This window comes from Erythrolamprus reginae, chromosome 3 (genome assembly GCF_031021105.1).
Source record: "Erythrolamprus reginae isolate rEryReg1 chromosome 3, rEryReg1.hap1, whole genome shotgun sequence".
NCBI lineage: Eukaryota > Metazoa > Chordata > Lepidosauria > Squamata > Dipsadidae > Erythrolamprus > Erythrolamprus reginae.
Genome location: NC_091952.1, coordinates 206,086,873 through 206,106,288, shown reverse-complemented (window position 1 = coordinate 206,106,288; position 19,416 = coordinate 206,086,873). Strand labels below are relative to the sequence as shown.

General features: G+C 38.7%; 1 long non-coding RNA gene across 1 annotated transcript in view; it reads left to right on the top strand.

Annotated features, from left to right (window-relative positions):
* The first annotated feature begins 3,603 nt into the window (after nucleotides 1-3,603).
* The window catches only part of LOC139164942 (uncharacterized), a 30,315-nt gene continuing 14,502 nt past the window's right edge, over nucleotides 3,604-19,416 (top strand). Inside the window, exon 1 of the long non-coding RNA XR_011558716.1 lies at nucleotides 3,604-3,762. This is a non-coding gene — a long non-coding RNA (uncharacterized lncRNA). The remainder of the gene's footprint in view (nucleotides 3,763-19,416) is intronic.

Here is a 19,416-nt window from a genome sequence, read left to right as displayed (position 1 = left end):
AATCATATGAGAATCTACCTTTCCAAGTAGAGATATATGGATTAGTCTCATATCAGTAGAACTTTTAAAATTGATTTTGCTTCATATTTCTTTACATACTATAGGTAGGCAATCATTGCTCATTATCTTTTGAAAGTTTATATTTATTTACATAGTTTTAAATACAACTTTCATTTCCACTTAGTTTTCTGTACACTACTCCCTAATATATCTAGTTTTGTATCTGTAACTTAGAAACATAGAAGATGGAATGCAGAAAAAGACCTCATGGTCCATCTAGTCTGCATTTATTTATTTATTTATTTATTTATTTATTTATTTATTTATTTATTTATTTATTTATTTATTTATTTATTTATTTATTTATTTATTTATTTATTTATTTATTTATTTATTTATTTATTTATTTATTTATTTATTTATTTATTTATTTATTTATTTATTTATTTATTTATTTATTTATTTATTTATTTATTTATTTATTTATTTATTTATTTATTTATTTATTTATTCACTCACTCACTCACTCACTCACTCACTCACTCACTCATTCATTCATTTATTGGATTTGTATGCTGCCCCTCTCCGCAGACTTGGGGCGGCTAACAACAATGATAAAAAACAACATGTAACAATCCAATTTAATAAAACAACTAAAAACCCTTATTATAAAAACAAAACATACACACAAGCATACCGTGCATAACTTGTAATGGCCTAGGGGAAGGAATATCTTAACTCCCCCATGCCTGGCAACAAAGGTGGTTCTTGAGTAATTTATGAAAGACAAGGAGGGTGGGGGCCGTTCTAATCTCTGGGGGGAGTTGATTCCAGAGGGCCGTGGCTGTCACAGAGAAGGCTCTTCCCCTGGGGCCCGCCAAACGACATTATACTATTTCCTTTATTTTAACTTTTCCAATGTATATTCTAAATAAATATTGCAACCTGTAACACATTGTAACCAGGGGTGGGTTCTTGTTTTCTTTGCTGCCGGTTCGTTCCTTGATATGCTGCATGCCTGCACCGGCATGCACAGTGCTAAAAAAACAGTTGCTGTGCATGCACAGAAGCAAAACTCAAGATGTTGGTGCCACAGGTGCGAGAGAGCTGCTTTGGGGGCATGGCAAGCCTGGGTCACTGCCAGTGAAGGGCTACAAAAAGTTTTACTACCACACTGTGGGCATGACTTATTTTGTGGGTGGGGCTTGCCGGCCATGTGACCAGGTGGAGTGGCTTGATGATCATGTGATGGGGTAATGGCTTAAAGGGAATGTGACTGGCTTAAAAATGGCCAACTTGATGTCACTCACGTCAAGGGTTAGGGTTAGGGTACCTGGCTTCTTCTTGCCTCAAAGAGATACAATTTACTATTACTGAACATCCAAAATATACTATTTAATTCTATGTATATACGCCATATGTGTACATACATATTACACACAGGCACACAAAAATATACATTATCTATTATATAAACTGTATATGTATGTACCCCCCCCACACACGCACGCACAGCTCTTCTAAAATTATACACATTCAACCTCATTTACTGTGATAAGAAAAACATACTCAGAGTCCAGAAGGGGGGGAGGGGATTCAAAAATTTTCTACCGGTTCTGCATACCTGACTAAATTCTTTCTACCAGTACTGTACCCGTAGGAGCCCATCACTAGTCGCTGCTGATTCTAGCAACCCAGGCTGCAAAATTACTACTGGTTTCGTAGAAACGGTCTGAACTGGTCGAAACCCACCTCTGATTGTAAAGTATGCATTTTTTTTAAAAAAAGAAGTAAATGTTTTCACATAACCTTCTCTAAAGTAGATTTGTTTAAAAAGCTGAAATTCTTTATATATCCTAATAAATGCTCTTTAAAAAATCTCAACACCTAAAGACCCACCCATGCGCACACCCACCCACAGAAGGAGAAGCAGAGGAAGGGAGGGAGACAGAGAACGAGAAAGAGAAGCAGAAAGAGAAAGAACATCGAATATTATCAGGCTGTTTCTTTTTAGCTCCACCTTTTAAGGGCTGGCTGATATGAGCTGACAAAATAGCAAAGCTAGAAAAAGTTAGGTATACTCACTCATCCATGTTTCCTCCAAAAATGGCAAATGTCTTATAGCATCAACAAATAAAATCTGACTTTTTTCCATAGCAGGGGTGTGGAAATGGATTTCTTCAAGGGCTGGATCAGCGTTGTATTTTTCCTGTGCAGGCTGGCGGCTGGGGGCAGCGCAGCGGTTGGGGGGGAAGACAGATGCCTCCTACAGTATTCTGCCGGCTAAAAATTGGCCTCGTGACCCATTTTTGGGCCCATTTTTCAGCTGAGTTTTGGCCAGCAGAGTACTGCAGGAGACCATGGAGGGTTAAAATGAGGCATGGGGAGGGTTTTAGCCACCAGAGGCACCGTAAGCAGTCTCTTCATATTTCCAGGCCTGTCCTATGGAGTGGAATTACGTATGCCATGGGCCGGAAATGGCCTGCGGGCCTTGAGTTTGACATCCTTGCAGTAGAGGGAAAAATTTATTCACAGGGAGATAATTCTTCCCTCAATTATGGATCTAAGCACATTTCATTGCCAGTTCTTTAACCTTGTTGTGGATAGTCTCCTGGGATGCCAAAATAGAAAGTGTTTCCCCAGCGTGGATAGCGTAACAAGAAAACCAGCTGGGATATAAACAACATATTGCATTCCTAAACCTGACATTCCCCACAGATTATCTGGTGAGCTATTCCTGAATTCCTCCATTACTTCCCAGTTTTTTCTTTTTGCTGACAAGCCCTCTATCCCCATTCTCCATCAGGCTGTTCGAAAGATAGTAGGCTTTTCTAGGAAAATTTCAGGCTAAGACATAATAAAACAATTTCTTCCAGGTTCCCAACCTTGCCCTTTGTCAAGGCTGCTGAATACTGCCTTCACAATAAACAATATGGTTTTAGACTTAATATAGGACTGTTGCCTCAAAACATTTGTGCTCCAGTTATCACTAAATAATTAGCCATTATTAATTATTAGCAAAAATACGCAGGTTAAGGAAAACAGCCCAATAGCCACATTCTAATGGACTGCTAATTTGCCCATGCTCATCAAGTCACATGACCTCCTAGCCACCCCTATCCAGCCGGTCTGCCACCCCCCTCAACTGTTTGACCGACCATAAATTGCCACCTGTTTAAAAAGTTTCCCAACACCATCAGGCAACTATATCAGATTTTAAATTAAATCTTCCCAGAAAATTAGCCTGCTTAATTTATTTCCTGAAAAAGGTAGCTGGAATATATTCATCTTGAAGTGGTCCCCCCCCCTTATAATAAGTTAAAATTCTGGAAGTTGGGGCTCATCACAGATACAGTGTTATCCTGCAGTGTTTCCCAACACAATCATGCAACAACATGATATTATAGGTTTACATGGTCACTTCCAGAAAGCACTGTGGAAGAAACAGTGTTTTTGTGGATAGTGTATGTGCTGCCATGGTTACTTTACAAATGAATGAAATAAATCCACTCCCATTCATCAGTGCCATAGCAACTTCAAATGCAAGCTTGATTATTCTTGTAGTGTTGTTCATGTCACCATGGATTCACAAAAGACTGAAATGTCTCATTATTCCCAGTGGAATCTGTAGCAGAATGTCATATATTATGTGGTCCACCTTTCAGGGATCCGTTGCCTTGGGTGACAGAGCATGTATGTGCATCTTTGAGCCTACTTTAGTAAATATATAGTTAATGATCAAGCCCATGTACAGATATACCGGTAAGTGATATTCTTGAACTTTCAAAGTGCTGCACTTTGAAGCATCTTTTTTTCTTTTGAAAAACTAGTGGCAAGAGCAATGGATGGGTCAGATTAAGAATAGCTTTCTGAGTTAAAAGTCTTATAATGTAGTACTTAAAGAAAGTATCTTGTAATAGTTTTCTTCTTTTGTTGAAAACAACTCTCACCCCTTCCCAATTTATCTATTTTTTCAGCAAATATCAGTTAGTCTGCTACTCCAAATCCCCCCCAACCAAATTATTTTCTATCTCCACTTTTTTTAAAATTGTAGAATTATTACCATGCAGACCCTGAAAAATTTGCATGCTAATATTCAGCAGTGAAATTGGCAGTACTATTTTCCTAAATTTCTCTATGGATTTCAGTTGGGATTTACTATTAGCACAGCTTCTGCTTTTCCTCCCATTGAAACTCTATTTTTATAAGATGACAAAGAGTTCTGTTGCACTGGGGAACAATTTGTAACAGAATATCGGTTGAGTTTGATTTTTAAGCTTTTTTATAGTTACTTAGGCATGCTGTTTTCAAAACTGTAGTTAGTTTTCTTCTATCACATCAAGTTTTTTTAATCTATATCTTATGAGAATTATGAGGTTATGAGGTTGCAACATGAGCATCAAATTGCATTTTTTGCATAGCCAATGTCAAGGTAAAAGGCTTTTGCAGATTTTTTTGTTCAGCCCAGCTTCGAATTTTGTTGATTCGAAGCTGGGCTTTACATTTCTCCAATGCTCTCAGCCTCCACCCAAGCACTGGGTACTAATTAGTCCTGATATTAGCTTTGCAAGACGTGAATTGCAGAACAGAAAATGCAAAACAGAAGTCTTTATAAGACCAGGGAACTTTCGATCTTCTTAATAGTTCCAAGCAGCCTGGTGAGGAATTCTGGAAAGTGTAGATTGATTGGCACTCCTGCAAAGCCAGAGTTTCTCCACTGTGTCCTAACATTTGATTTGCCCTTGACATATTGTAATGATGTAACATATGGCTTGTGCCTTGATATGTGGTAAGCTTCTTGCCCTACTCATTTTAGGTATTTTTGTCTCTTATTTCACACGAAAAGGGAAGCTACTTGCTTAAAAGCAGCAATCTGAAGCCTAACCTATATTTCTAACAAGGATTCCAAGATTCACATAGATTTTATGGGCACTCTTAGGAAATAAAATGGTGGATGGCTGTTTCCTGATTCTTGGGTTGCTTTTGTCAGGATCAGGGCCCTACTTGACATAATTTTCGAGATTGCAGGCAGAAGAATTGTAATCAATGTAATGACTTAATTTTATTTATTTATTTATTCCACTTCTATGCCGTCCAACACGGAAGGACTCAGGGCAGCTTACAACAATTATACAAATACAATAAGAATAAATACAAAACAGTAAAAGAAGTCAAAGAGTTAACTGTGGTTAAAACATAACAAACTAACCCCCCCCCCCCATAAAAGGTTATTATAAAAAGAAAACATATACACAATTCTTACAGTTGGCTATCAAGCTGTGAATTTATGGCTCCCAGGCCTGTTGGCAAAGCCAGGCCTTCATAGCTTTGTGAAAGGCCAACAGGGTGGGAGCAGTATGGATATCGGGGAGGGGATGGTTTCATTGAGCCCACGATCCTGCCAACCTGCATTGCTTAGTCGATGGGATCCGGAGGAGGCCAACTCTGGGAGCTCTTATTGGTCTCTGGGAGGTATGCGGCAGGAGACGGTCCCGTAAATAGTCTGGCCATGAGCCATGTAGGGCTTTATAGGTAATAACCAACACCTTGAATGGTGCCCGGAGACTAATAAGAAGCCAGTGCAGCTCACGGAGCAAAGGTGTTATATGGGTGTACAGAGGTACACCCATAATAGCTCTCGTGCCTGCATTCTGGACTATTTGCAGTCTCGGAACACTTTTCAAGGGTAGCCCCATGTAGAGCGCATTGCAATAATCAAGATGGGAGATGATGAGGGCCTGAGTGACTATGTGGAGAGCCTCCTGGTCCAAGTAAGACCACAACTGGTGTACCAGGGGAACCTGGGCAAAGGTCCCCCTGGCCACAGCTGAAATGTGATGGTCAAAACTCAGCCCTAGGTCCAGGAGGACACCCAAGTTGCGGACCCTATCTGAGGGGGACAGTATCTCCCCCCGCCAGAACAATGGATGGACAGATCGAAAAGTCCTTAGGAAGGAGAGCCTACAGCCACTTGGTCTTGTCTGGGTTGAGTCTGAACCTGTTGGCCCCCAGCCAGATCCTCACAGTTTCCAGGCACTTGCACATCACATCCACTGCTTCACTGAATTGGCATGGGATGGAGATGTATAACTGGGTATCATCAGCATACTGATGATACCTCACCCCATGTCCTCAGATGATCTCACCCAGCGGCTTCATGTAGATATTGAATAGCAGGGGGGGTAGAGGATACACCCCTGTGGAACCCCACAAAGGAGAGGCAGAGGGCTGGACCTCTGCCCCCCACTAACACCGACTGAGAACGACCGGAGAGATAGGAGGAGAACCATCATAAAACAATGCCTCCCACTCCCTAGCTTGTGGCTTGTGGTGGCTGATCATTGCTGAAGAATATTATGACTGAAGACTTGTAGCTGTTTGTAGATAGAGATTGGTGAATATTTTGAATAGTATCTTATTTTATTTTATTTTTTATTTATTGGATTTGTATGCCGCCCCTCTCTGTAGACTCTCTTCTAGAGAGAGATAGCTACAATGTAAATAGTGTAGTTTTGCTAGGACAGAAGTAAATATTTTCCTAAGAAACTCTGCAGTATTTGTCTTCAATTGTCTTCAAGACTACAGTTCTTGATATCCTGGCCTAAGGCGACTAGCTAGCTGCTCTAGCTATCTGGATGGGCTAGCTTCCGCAAAATGCTACTCCAACAGCTTTCTGACACATAAATATGTTGCAATTGTCCACATTCACCTTGGTAGTTGTCTTGGATATTTATTTCAGCTACCCCTCTTTCTAAAGACTTTACAGCTTAAGTGTTCCTCCATTCCAAGTTTAATGCTCTCTTTAATGCCAATAGAACTGCTTCTGCTAAAATGGCAATGTATCCATCTTAAAAAGATATGTATTAAACGTATGTACAAAAAATAGTTTTGTGCAAATGTTCCAAATGCACACTTAAAGCTACACATGTGTCTGCTATTCCTTGGATCCCCTACTCTAAATTTAAGCTTATTTATGGTTTTCAAATAATGGCAGTATCTCATGTAGTGCAGCATGCTGAAAATTACTACTATTGCTATTACTATTAGAATTCTTACTATGAATAAAAAGAAATCACCGTGCACTAGTCTCTGTTTAACATTCTATCTTCATGTACTGCCAACAATGTTAAATTGCTTGAAACAGCAGAACAGTCAAGCAGTACACAAATTAAGTTACAAAGTAATCGGATTTCAATCACCGAATATGCACAGTTCAATTAAGTTATTTATTGAAATGTTTGTCTTAGCTGTGGAACTCTGCATATTTATTGCCATTCTAAATAAGCCTTTTCTTCCTCTCATTAAAATATCCTGATGCAAAAATAAAATGTAATGTTTTGTTTCATAATTCAGGTTATGCTATACCCTCTGGTATTTAAACAGGAACAAAAAGTCAATTACCTAGGAATTTGCCAAGGGTTTGATTAAGCACACATAATCAAAAAAGAATAAATTGCACTATTTTTCCTCAAGGAAGCTCTATTAAAAAGTGTATTTGGGGCAATCTTTTATTCTAGGCTTCCTTTTAAACTTCTTCATTCATGTGTTAAAATAAAAGTACTGATCAGTGTTAACCAATTCAATCTAATGGAGAAACCAAAACATTCAGCAATATTGCTTTGCAAGCCTGGAATCTTATTACTAGATTACATTATCTGAGTTCCACTGAAAATACAGAAAGATTACTTTGAGGCAAAGAACTGACATAACTTTACTCCGCACACAATGTTTTCTACTTTGTTAAAATGGTGTTTAGGGGCTAGGAACAGAATAATTAATGAGTTGCAGTGAACTAGTGACATTTAGAGAGCTGCCAAATCAAGTATCTGAGCTCAAATCTACCATGTAGCAGTGCTATAAATTGTAACAAATAATTTAGAACATCAAGGTTTAATCTTTACATTTATAAATGATGAATTTAATGGTATGAAAGAAAAATGACAATTACCTCCACCTAAGAATGCATTTTCCTGGGGAGCATTAATTCTTTCCATTGTTGATGTGCATTTCCAAGTATGCTTCAGCTGGGCAAATTTTATATGTTTTGTATTTTGAAATAAATAATCCATATTTCAGTTTCTTTCTGTCCAGCTAATCTATTGTTAGACCACCTTCAGCATCATGATTCTCCCTTGAGGCAGGCCAGGCCAGGTCTTCAGGATCTTGCATAAGGCCAGAAGGTTGGGAGCCAATTTCAAAATGTACCAAAGAGTCAGGCCATGGTAGAGAAAACTCTTCTCCTGGGCACTGCCAGTGCGAATTCCTTGATGGCATAGTGGTTAAGTGCAGGCAAACTCTGCTGATATCCTGGAATTTGATCCTGACAAATCCACCCTTCTGAGGCCAGTAAAATGAGGATCCAGATTATTGGGGACAATAATGCAAATAATACTGACATTGTAAAGAATGGAATAAAGCACTATGGGATGGCATATAAGTCTACAATGCTATTGCTCTGCTATACACAACATGCTTTCGGGGAGTGGTCGGGCAGTAGGAAAAGCAAGTAGGATGCTTGGCTGAATAGCTAGAGGTATAACAAGCAGGAAGAGGGAGATTGTGATCCCCTTATATAGAGCGCTGGTGAGACCACATTTGGAATACTGTGTTCAGTTCTGGAGACCTCACCTACAAAAAGATATTGACAAAATTGAACAGGTCCAAAGACGGGCTACAAGAATGGTGGAAGGTCTTAAGCATAAAACCTACCAGGAAAGACTTAATGAACTCAATCTGTATAGTCTGGAGGACAAAAGGAAAAGGGGGGACATGATCGAAACATTTCAATATGTTAAAGGGTTAAATAAGGTTCAGGAGGGAAGTGTTTTTAATAGGAAAGTGAACACAAGAACAAGGGGACACAATCTGAAGTTAGTTGGGGGAAAGGTCAAAAGCAACGTGAGAAAATATTATTTCACTGAAAGAGTAGTAGATCCTTGGAACAAACTTCCAGGAGACGTGGTTGGTAAATCCACAGTAACTGAATTTAAACATGCCTGGGATAAACATATATCCATTGTAAGATAAAATACAGGAAATAGTATAAGGGCAGACTAGATGAACCATGAGGTCTTTTTCTGTCATCAGTCTTCTATGTTTCTATGTTTCTTTCTCTTACAGCAAGGTTAGGGTGGACCTGTCCCATAGGGATGGGATGGTTCTTCAAGTAATAACCAACACCTTGAGTTATACCTGGAAGATCACAGTCAGTTCAGCTCACAGAACAGTGGTGTAACATTAACCCCCAAAGATGGTATTCTGCACCATTTGAAGCGTCAGATGCTCTTCAGCTATAGCCTGATGTAGAGTGCCAAGGGTGAGGTGACCAGGGATTGAATAACTGAACACAGGGACTCCTGATCTACTAAAGACTGCAACTGGTGCATAATCCAAAGCTGTGCAAAGTGTCTTATAACTGTGACTACCACCTACTCTTTGAGCAGGAGTTGTGAATCCAGGAGAATCCTCAAATTTTAAATTGGGTCTTCAAGATCCAGGATTTTGATACTAAAGGTATCAAAATCCTGGATCTTGAAGCTCAATGCACCCAAAGCCATTTGTTTTCCCCAGGGTTCATCCAAAGGCTGTTATTCCCCCATCCAGGTCTCAAAGTCTCCAGGCACCATAAAAGGGTAGCAACAGCATCACTTGGATCACCTTCAGTGTATATATAGAGTTGCGTATCATTGGCATACTGATGATACCTCAACCCATGTAGATGTTAAAAAGGAATGGAGAGATTATTGAGCCCTGCAGCACACCATAAAATAACAGCCAAGGCTCGGATCTCTATTTACACCAATTGGGACCAACCTTGGAGAACTAAACCAGCACATAACTGTAGCCAGCCAATAAGGATACTGTGGTTGATGGTATTGAAGGCTGTTGAGAGGTCAATAAGGTCAAGGAGAGTAATAATTGTTTCAATATTGTTACGTCTCTCCAAGATCACCCACAAGAGCAAAAATGTTGTCTCTGCCTCATGTCTGTACCTGATTCCTAACTGTAAGAGGTCCAGATAATTTATTTCATTCAGGACCTTCTGGAGCAATACCTTTTCTACTGTACTACCTTCCATAAAAAGAGAAAATGGGACACTGGATGATTGCAGATTGGCTCAAGCAATTCTTTTTAAGGTCTGGTGAACCAAGACCTTCTTAAAAGGCCCCAGGAAAATCCTCTCCTGCAATGAGGAATTTAATACTGTCTGGACCCACCTGCTAGTCACCATCCAGGTGACTTTAACTAACCATGAAGGCTATTAATTTAATTAACAGATGATTGACCTCATCAAGGACCCCATCCACTTCCTCGGGTCCAACAAAACTGAACTGATACCAGGTAACTGGGCAAGATTTTTCCCCTGCATCTCATGTGGACGTGCACCATCCATGCGTTCGAGCTGCAGACAAATCTGAATGACTTTAACCATCTGGTATTGAACAAATTCCTCTGTATGGCCCTGAAGATTTACTTACTTACTTACTTACTTACTTACTTACTTACTTACTTACTTACTTACTTACTTACTTACTTACTTACTAGATTTGTATGATCACCCATGTCTTCCTGACCCATCAGAGACCAGGTGATTTGGAATAGGGTGACTGGGTGACACTCTGCAGATGCAATAAGGACAGAGAAATTATGTATTTAAATATGGGCCACCCATATTACCCCAAGGTAACTCTTTTGCTGCTCCTACAGCCATGATGTACAGTTGAATCATCCTTCATTTTTCTCCAGCACCATTCTAGGATTAACCCTTTTCAGAACTCTCAGCCTTTCTGTGAACCAGGAAGCATTGGGTGTGATGTGCCAAGATTGCCCACATAGGCATGATTCTGTTCAGAGCCTTGGCCACCCTTTGATTCCAGGTCATTATTAAGACTTCAGCAGGGCCATGCAACAGTATGTCAGGATATTTCCAGTCATCTCTACAATGTACTCCAGCCCATCAGTTGCTGGAGGTGGACTGCTAGAATGAATGCAACCTCCCTGGTTTTTTTCCTACTATCTTGAATTGGACTAGTGATGATCTGGGTTAGGCCCATGAACTCCATGGTGGTCATGAACTCCTGAGCCATTGGCAGATTGAACTCCCCCAGAACCATGACAGATGACAAATGTTTTTCTGAATTCCATAGGCAAGGAAAAGGACATGTTAATTAAGAGTTTGATCCTGACTTAGGAAGAATCATCTACAGGGTGATTAATATGTGGGGTGGGAATAAGCCAAGTATTTTTGTACCCAGCAACAATGTACAACAAGTTGACAAGAACATGGACATGGTCTTTCTCTCCTTCCCCTCCACTGAATAAAATTAATTAATCACTTTTGGCCCTCCCCATAAAAATATCCTTGATGAATACCCCTTACATTATAATAATTTAGTATGTACAGGCAGAGTAATTAGGAGGCTCTGTGGATATATTAGAATATCAAAGGCCTATTGTTCAGATAATTAACTGCATGCAGAACTATGTAAAGTTCTTTGCATAACAAACTTGGCTTCAACTTGCTGATCTATCAGGGCATTTTGCTCAAAATTAATTTTTTCCTGCTGAATGACGTCTTCTAATGATAGTCTTCACTGAGCATGCTTTGTCTAAAATAACTTTCCCTGTTCTAAGACCAGTTCCCAGAATTCTTAGCAAGCTTGATCATCAACCAGCATCATGAATAGTCTATGTGAGCATAAAAAAGTTTTGGATAATACTAATATAAGCATAATTATAAGGGATTAGATACAACTTGATTCCTTGCTCCAGTCCTTATAGTCATTTTTGTAAAGGTCTAATGATGCCATGATTAAGTTTAATTTACACAGAATTAGTAACTTGTGGATTTCCTTTCTCTCATAAATTGAGTATAGGAATCTTTTAACAGGAGGATCCACATATATACAGACCAACTATATTGTCTTATCTCAGATTTTGAGAAGCATTTCTTACAATCAGTCTATAGATATCCCCTAAATTATGCTAACCATTAAGCTTATTTTAAGAAGCTAGTAGATGACAGCATGCTTAATTTTGGCATTTCTATTGCTACTATTTGTTGTGATTCAGCCTGAGGCTCCTCAGGGACCGGCTGGAGCTCTGCCGGATCCATGCCCAGAGGAGGAGGACAGTGAACAGGAGGGGGAGGACCAAGCAGACGGGGGAGAGGAACGTCAGGAGGAGGAGGAGGGAGAGCAGCCTGAGACCCCCGGGGGGGGGGGCTCTCCCCAGCTAGTAGCCTGGATTCATTGGATGAAGACACACAGGCTATAATAGACATGAGGCAGAGACGTGCAGCTCAAAGAAGGGGCCAATTAGAAAGATATTTCCATCCCTGAATTGGCAACAGCTGGGTTTGGGTGTGGTTCTCCTCAGCAGGGTTGAAAAGGCAGGCCTGCCCTTACAGTCTCGTGGAGAATTATCAACTGGGAGTCCTGTGACCTTGCTTCGATTCTTGGCGTCTCTGATCTTGGCTTGTGGCCTAGAAGCCTGGAAGACTTGGGGGAGGCGTGGGTTTTATTATCTCCAGAGTTGTTTTTGCCAGCAAGAATCCTGTTTTATTGCCTGGCCTTCGTGAAACCTCTGTGAAACTGCATCATGTTCCTGTCTGTAAGAACAGTTTTTGTTACCTGTGTTTGCTTTCCAGTATATAAACTGCCTTTGCTTTTTACCAGTGTGTCTGGATACTCTTTTTGGTTGGTGTTGGTGTCTGGGGGGACCCAGACAGAACACTATTACAACTATATATGTGTCAGAAGCACCCACTAAGGTGCTTCTGGGTTGAGAAGTTTAGCTAGTGACATCATCATTGTCCAGGAGACAACCAAAGCGGCTCTTTTCATGTTATTCTCCCACTGAAATGGTACCTATATATCGACTTGCATTTGCATTCTTTCAAACTACTAGGTGAGCAGAAGTTAGGGCAAATTGATGGGAGCTCATTTCATCACACAGATCACTCTAGGGTTTTGAACTGCTGAATTGTTGACCTCTCAATTGTGTTTTGACTCAGCGTACTAACTCCAGGAGCCACTGTGGCCCCTTATTTCTGCTACAAAAACACTAGAGGAAAGGGAGAGAATGAAAAATAAAATCTTGGTTTTGAGACAAAGGTGAGCAGCACTTGGGTCTTCTGGTGTTTTATATCCTAAAATTCCTTAGAAAAATCAAGGAGCACTTTGGGACTGATGCACAGTGAGAAATTGCATAGGAACAATCCGACCCAAAGCTTCTACTATACAACCTTTATAAGCTATGAAAAAGGTCTCCATTGAACTACCCATCAGATGCTCAGTAGAAAAGAAGGGTTTCATTTGAACTGTATAGGATCTATAAGTCATCTGAGACAGACTAATAGCTCTCACATATTGGGATGGATGACCACCTAGCACCAGTGATACTAAAGTAGTGCAACTGAAGAAAGATGAGTATTTAAATAGATGCACCATAATGTGCCTTGGGATAAACACATTTCCAGGCATTTTCAATAAGGTATTCTCAAAGTTATGACATAAATAGAGCATAGTGCTATCAGTGTTATGCAGAAGATGATAACAATCAACAACAACAACAACAACAAAAAAGCTTACAGGAAGTCCTGGTGGTCTATGAAAAAACAAGTGGAAATTGTTTCCTTCCTCAAGCCAACTTAACAGGTACAATTATGAGATCTGTATTTACAATGGCTATTAAAATTAAAAGAACAAAGAATATTTATTAACATTAATTTATCAGAGTGTATCAACAACAGATCAGAAATACAGAAAACATGGTGAAAGTCTCTTTTTCTCTGTATCTCCTTCTTCTGTCTCACATAGATTTGATGTGCAAATAGAAATCTGCAGCTTTTGGCTTTGGATAATTCAATATTTCAGTCAATGGTGAATGCTTACTTGTATGCTTTGTGAATATGTTAGATTTGAAGAAAATTGCAATTAACATATTTTTGCAACAAGGAACAGCAATTTGGGTGTATCGTATTCTGCTCTAGGGATGTTTTTATAGTAATAAAAAGTATTATTAAATTACAGTATTATAGTATTAAATTATAATTAATAAAAAAATTCAGAAAGAAAAAAATAGAACATGCAGAAAAAATATAAAGGAAAAAATAAGAACAAGTATAAACAATAGTAAGGAAAAAGAAAAGAGATATATGAAGAAATGACCTCCCACTTCATAGCGAGTATAAACAATTTTAGTAATGTATCACCTCATTTAAAATATAACAAATTATTTCTTCTTCCCATATCCTACCTCTTATCTATAAACAAATCCTTAAAGCTTTGTTTTTTAGTTCTGATAAGGAAAAGTCCATTAAGAGTTACCAGAGATAGCAACATATCTGTTTTAACCTTGATAAAATAAACCAACTTCATATTCATTGATTTAACTTTTAACAATCTGGATCTTTAGTTTGTTTAAATAATGTCCCAGAATTTGATTTCTTTTCATTTTGTGAACTAAAAATTTGTAATGTTTAGTTCCTTCTGGTTCTCTCTATTGCCCAACCTTCAAAATTTCATCCTATCATTTTTAGAGAATTCAAACAAAAACATTTCCCCGAACTTGCCTGTTTTTGTGGAATAAAGCTCCAGAGCTCTCTTAAACCATTTCCTTGTCCAGAAAGGAATTATGAAGAAGCATTATATTTGCCTGTTTTTCACTCTGCCTCAGTAATCGACTCTGCTGAAAATGGACTTTGTCATTTCTTCCCCAGAACTCCTCTGTTTTGGGAAATTGAATGCATTGTACTATATATTCCAGCCAGAAGATGCTAGCAGACAGGGTGTGTGTGTGTTTCCTCCTCATTTGAACCAGTTCCACAGTACTTATACTAACTTGGTGGCCTGGATCACTGGAACCAGCAATGACCCAGGCCTGCCACGCCCATGAGCCAGTTTTCTCAGTGGCGCCATAGGTGCTGCCATCTTGTTTTTTGCATCTGCACATGTGCAGAATGTTTATTTTAGCACTGTACATGTGCAATGTGTGTGTGTGTACATGTGCAATGTAGTACGTCCCTGATGAAAAAAAACAGTGAAAAGAAATCAAAACCCCTGGTAGCAGACATATTTTCTTTTTCTGCCATTCCAATTTTAAAGGAATACAAAACCTGATGTAAAAGGGAAATTATCCTTCTAACAGCAATTTCAGCCAGAAGGAGGAACATCATACTTTTTTGTTTGTAATTTTACTTCAACCTGGTAGGAATTTCAACATAGGATCTCTGTGGAAAAGTTGAACAAGGATTCCTTCCTTCCTTCCTTCCTTCCTTCCTTCCTTCCTTCCTTCCTTCCTTCCTTCCTTCCTTCCTTCCTGTCTGCAAAACAGACCTTTTCTTTTTGCAAATTTGCCAAAGCTTTTTATAGAAGATATAGTATATATGGCTGTCCATGAAAAACATTATTGTTTTTCCAATATACACACATACATTCTTTTGTCTTATAGATAGTTGTGCTGAGGCATCTCATAGCCTGCTTTTCAAGAGACATAGAACCATATGGTCTTCTTATTTCTAAGGGAAATTACTATATAATAAAAATTTGGCTGCTACATCTCTGCTGGGTCATAACTTATCAGCTGTTGGTTCTTCTAGCAAATAAATACATTAATCCACTTTAGTTTGGAAATAATTAAAGCAGTTATGTGATGTGGTTGCAGTGGAACATATTTCATCAGGTGTGAAATGAGGCATGGTAGCATACAGAGAAATAATGCTTGCCTCACACTTTGGGATTGGTCTTGCTTTCATTTATAAAAAATATGCAGAGCACAAGAAACCTTAAAGCCCAGGTCTATAGCAGTTAAGATCAGAGTTGAAAAAAAAGAAGGGGGAAAAAAACCCCCAACCCCAAATGTTAAATAAGTTTCTCTTCTAATGTTTTTCCCATTGAGTCAAATGAACCATGGATTTGGGATATATTAATATGTGCATGATATATGCAATTTAAATACTTTTATCACTTGCATTATATTGGGAATTATTAAGATTTGGTTATTAATTAGGATTAGACTATGTTAAAGAAGTTACTAACCTCTCTTGGCTGCTGATCAGTTTCCGGTTAAATTCAAAGTGTTGGTAATGACCTATAAAGCCCTACATGGCATCGGACCAGAATATCTCCTCGATCGTCTTCTGCCGCACCAATCCCAGCGCCCGATAAGGTCCCACAGAGTTGGCCTTCTCCGGGTCCTGTTGACTAAACAATGTCATCTGGCGGGCCCCAGGGAAAGAGCCTTCTCTGTGATGGCCTTGGCCCTCTGGAACCAACTCCCCCCAGAGATCAGAACTGCTCCCACCCTCCTTGCCTTTTGTAAATTGCTCAAGATCCACCTATATCGCCAGGCATGGGGGAATTGAAACATCTCTCCCGGGCTTATATAGTTTATGTATGGTATGCTTATGTTGTATGATTTTTAAATGATGGGTTTTAGATAATTTTTAATATTAGATTTGTTATATTGTATAATGTTATTATTATTGTTGTGAGCCACCCTGAGTCTTTGGAGAGGGGCGTCATACAAATCTAATAAATTATTATTATTATTATTATTATTATTATTATTATTATTATTATAGTTTAATAAAATGTAAGCAAATTATATTACTACTACTACTACTACAACAACAACTACTACAGCAACAACAATAATAATAAATTTTTAAAAATAATTTTAATTTAACTTAAAGAATTTGGTTAAAGAGAAACTTTTAAGAATGGGATGAAGTTTAACTCCCAAGAGAATGGATTCCATAGGAAAAGAATAAGTTCATGGACTGGGAACAATGTTCTCTGCATATGTGAGACAGCCAAAGATTTTATGGAAGCTTTGAGAAGGGTTGGAAACTAGTGGACACAAGGAGTGCAAAAGGGATTAATCTCCATCCCTCTTCTTAGTAATAAATAAATATGCAGATCTAAACTCAGTACCCTATAACCTTGTTATTTTGCAGACACATGTTTTTCTTCTGTATTCTAATTTCCATTTTACAGAGGATGTCTTTAAAATCTTTGATAGGTATGGAAACAGCTTCATAAGGCTGACATAATAAACAGACTTCATACTGTTTACACAACTGTGCACTTTACACTGTGAAAAACTCACTTGAGAATGAAAGTAAAAGCCAACTACATTCAAACACTATCCTTTTAATAAAAGTTCATTTAGCAATAGAGACCAAAGAGTGATAAATTTACACTATAATCTATATTATATTCTCCAGCCAGCTGTTTCTTCTGTAACCACTGACTGATTTGATCTCTGAGTAGTGTATTAGGGCCCTTCTCAAAAGCTTGAGCCAACAAATGAACGAACGAACAAAGAACGAACAAACAAACTTTATTTAAATTGAAATAACATTAAATGCACTTTATATTATTGAATACTCTCAATTTCCAAAACATTTCTCCCCTTAGGGCTTAGGCCCTATTATAAGTTACAATTTGGTAACAAGTCTGGGAGATCATTGGGGATCTACCACTATGATTTGAAAGAGACCATATGTGACTCTAGGATTATTAGGGTTAAATATCAACTTAATCAGCCTAAGAATACTTACATGATGAGAATTATATCCTAGTCAACTTAATGAGAATTATTGCTGATCAAATAAAACAAATATGGATGACAAATCAAATAGGAAGCTGCCCTTTTTATAAGAACAGATTGGATTAGAAATCCTTTTTCATTTTTATTCATCTTTTGCTTTCTTAAATGAATTGGGGAATTCCAACATTTATATGTGTTTTTCACTTCGCAATCTTAAGAATATATAGTATTCAAACTAATTTCAGGGAAATGTTCAGAATATGTTTCCCTAAATCCCTAAAATTGCTTCTGATTGTAAAAAAAAAAGAAAATCTATATACGTAGTTCCAGTAGTGTTTCTTCACCTTGACAATTTGAAAGTGAGTGGACTCTAATTCCCAAAATTCTACTCCAAGCATGATTGGCTATGGAATTTTAGGAGTTGAATTCCACAGAAATGAGAAATGCTACTCTTAAGTCTCAAATACACTGTAGGTTGAACAGCAGTTCTAATGTTATGATGCTATTATAGATACACATATACCAAAGTCCCTTCTAACTCTGTTATTCTAAATTCATATGTCTAGTTGTGGTACATGCACCAAGACAAATTCCTTGTGTGTCCAATCATAGAAACATAGAAGATTGACGGCAGAAAAAGACCTCATGGTCCAGCTAGTCTGCCCTTATACTATTTCCTGTATTTTATCTTAGTATGGATATACACTGATACCTCGTCTTACAAACGCCTCGTCATACAAACTTTTCAAGATACAAACCTGGGGTTTAAGATTTTTTTGCCTCTTCTTACAAACTATTTTCACCTTACAAACCCAAGCCGACACCACTGGGATGCCCCGCCTCCGGACTTCAGTTGCCAGCGAAGTGACTGTTTTTGCACTGCTGGGATTCCCCTGAGCCTCCCCTCCATGGGAAACACCACCTCAGGACTTCTGCGTTTTTGCAATGCTGCAGGGGAATCCAAGCAGTGCAAAAACAGTCACTTCGCTGGCAACTGAAGTTCGGAGGTGGGGTTTCCCAGCGAGGGGAGCCTCGGCGAAATCACAGCATCACAAAAACACAGAAGTCCGGAGGTGATGTTTCGAGGAGTTCCGTGTTTTTGCGATGCTGCATGGGAAACACCACCTCCAGACTTCCGTTCTGTTCCCCTACTGGGATTCCCCTGCAGCATCGCAAAAACACAGAAGTCCAGAGGTGGGGTTTCCCATGGAAGGGAGCCTCAGGGGAATCCCAGCAGCACAAAAACGGTCGCTTCGGCTGGCAAAAGGGGTGAGTTTTGGGCTTGCACGCATTAATCGCTTTTCCATTGATTCCTATGGGAAACATTGTTTCGTCTTACAAACTTTTCACCTTAAGAACCTCATCCTGGAACCAATTAAGTTTGTAAGACAAGGTATCACTGTATGTTTATCTCAAGCATGTTTAAATTCAGTTACTAGGGATTTACCAACCATACTTGGCCAATAAAGAATTCTATTCTATTCTATGTTATGAAAAGCATGTTAAATCACAATATAGCTTATTTGTTTGTTTGTAGCAAATTATGTCATTAATGGATTGTATTTCATTAACCTAAGTTTGGGCTTTACCATGAAGATTAAAAAAATAAATAAAAGGAGGCAGAGGCCACTACAGAGACCATAGAATCAGGGAATAACATTATTAGTAACGACAACAAGAACAACAACAGTTTTTGCCCTTTTCAAACAACAAGCATCATTAAAAGAATGTCCACAAGAAATACTCGGAATTTGGAGTGCAGTAGAAAAACACAAGCATGTTTTATCTATGGAGATTCTCAGTCATCCAGGTCACGATTGTCCTAAAGGTGCTTTTTCAAGAAGCAACTGGAGCTGAAGA